The following is a 2,500-nucleotide window of genomic DNA, read 5'->3' as shown; positions in this document are numbered from 1 at the left end:
TGATAATAATATATACTCCAGACAACTCCTACCATCCAGCGAAGAGTACACAGAATTACCAATGGGAAGAATTCGCAGATTGACTAACAGCTAAATATAGTCACAGACACATTTGAATTCCCGGGACGCCACATTTGAATTTTGGGGGATATTTTTGCGGAGGGGATTAATCGATTGCATCAACCCCAATGTTCAACTGGTATTTGATTTATCGTCGCCGAAAGACTAAAGGCAAAGTCAACCTCGGTAGAATTTGAACTCAGAACGAAATACCGCAAACCATTTCGCCCGGCGTGCTAACGTTTCTGCCAACTCGTCGGATTATAGGAAGGAGGAAATAGTAGTAATGTCGATGAAGATGATGGTGACGATGGCGACGACGACTGAAAGCAAATACATAAAATGCATGAAGCCAAAACGAAAAGCAAACATAAAACTGTGTAAAAAAAACACTAACACAAACATATAGAAAAATTATATGAGAGCAACCTGTCTACCAACGTCTCAGTGAGTAGTTGCTGTATGTATCGGGATGGTGGGCATGGAAGTAGATGCCGATGGCAAAGAATAAAAGTGGCAAGGATGGGAGGAGTTAGAGAATTTGTGGAAATGTAATATTTATAACCCAGACACAGAACTGCGAAAATATAAATATTAGACGAAAAATGTTACACAAATATAAAAATGAAGAAAAAGAAGAAAACCAAAGGCACGATGTAGGTAAGTGGACAGAGGTCAAGCGTTGGAGAGTTTCTAAAATTTATGAGGTTGTTAGGTTGATAGGATGAATGAGGAGGTGGACGTTGAGAGAAAACTACTTTCAGGTCTCGTTTTTAATCTTCGTTTCTAATTAACTTTTTTTCTTCATTTCGTGTTTCTTGGCTAATTACTTTCCAATTGACATTGATATTTCATTAGAGAAGACCGAACTCGTGACTAGAACAAACACACAGATATTCTGGATGTATTTAATAGAATATTTATGATGTATATTTAAAGTAGAGAAAAAAATATGGCGTTCGAACACTGCGCTTGCAGAATAGATTATAGATTAGCTTATTACTCCACCACTACACCAGTGATTCCTAAAAGAAGTCCAACCGAAAGGTTTTATGAGCAAAATCGATTTTACCCCTTTAAAGTGAGTTGAGATCAGACCCATTACAGACATTGCATGTTGTATGAATTAAAAAGGAACTCTTCTCGCAAGAAGGAGCTCTTTTTCTGATATGCCGACGCTGGATTGGCTCGCTTTGATGGAGAAATTTTTCTCCTGTAGATTCCCTTCCATCTGAACGACCAAGTTCAATTCGGGACACGCTTCGATCATATGACATCATTATGACCTCAGGTCGGGTTCTATTCTGCTAACATGTGAGAACATCTTATACTACTCTTCAGCCATATCAAGAAATTCAGAGTGTTTTAAGTATAGGGAAAGCCCCTCTGTTTTTTACGCATTTTAATGTAAAACTTTCGTTTGTCAAACCTATTCTTCTTGATTAGTTTGTATTGTAATCAGCAATTAATGTTTTTTTGTGTGTGGATTGTTTATTAGAAAGGTAAGTGAAATGACGCAACAAATAATTTGCATATCTGCATATTCGAGTTTGTGTTGTAACACTGCATGTGTTGCAGTCATTACTGCATGGAACTAGTGGCGACATAATGAATTGAGTTTGTGGTAACATATTGCAGCTAACCTCACGAACAGAATTACTCGATTGCATCAACCCCAATGTTCAACTGGTATTTGATTTATCGTCGCCGAAAGACTAAAGGCAAAGTCAACCTCGGTAGAATTTGAACTCAGAACGAAATACCGCAAACCATTTCGCCCGGCGTGCTAACGTTTCTGCCAACTCGTCGGATTATAGGAAGGAGGAAATAGTAGTAATGTCGATGAAGATGATGGTGACGATGGCGACGACGACTGAAAGCAAATACATAAAATGCATGAAGCCAAAACGAAAAGCAAACATAAAACTGTGTAAAAAAAACACTAACACAAACATATAGAAAAATTATATGAGAGCAACCTGTCTACCAACGTCTCAGTGAGTAGTTGCTGTATGTATCGGGATGGTGGGCATGGAAGTAGATGCCGATGGCAAAGAATAAAAGTGGCAAGGATGGGAGGAGTTAGAGAATTTGTGGAAATGTAATATTTATAACCCAGACACAGAACTGCGAAAATATAAATATTAGACGAAAAATGTTACACAAATATAAAAATGAAGAAAAAGAAGAAAACCAAAGGCACGATGTAGGTAAGTGGACAGAGGTCAAGCGTTGGAGAGTTTCTAAAATTTATGAGGTTGTTAGGTTGATAGGATGAATGAGGAGGTGGACGTTGAGAGAAAACTACTTTCAGGCGTTATACTCAAAAGGAGGTCAGAAGATCAGCATCTGAATATGCAAATCGACTTTGCCTGAAGTCGATTTGCATATTCAATTTTGCATATGAACGACACCCAGGTCATGGATACAAAGTTAAAAG

Source organism: Octopus bimaculoides, chromosome 23 (genome assembly GCF_046866305.1).
Source record: "Octopus bimaculoides isolate indiv1 chromosome 23, ASM4686630v1, whole genome shotgun sequence".
Taxonomy (NCBI): Eukaryota; Metazoa; Mollusca; class Cephalopoda; order Octopoda; family Octopodidae; genus Octopus; species Octopus bimaculoides.
This window is presented reverse-complemented; position numbering follows the sequence as displayed.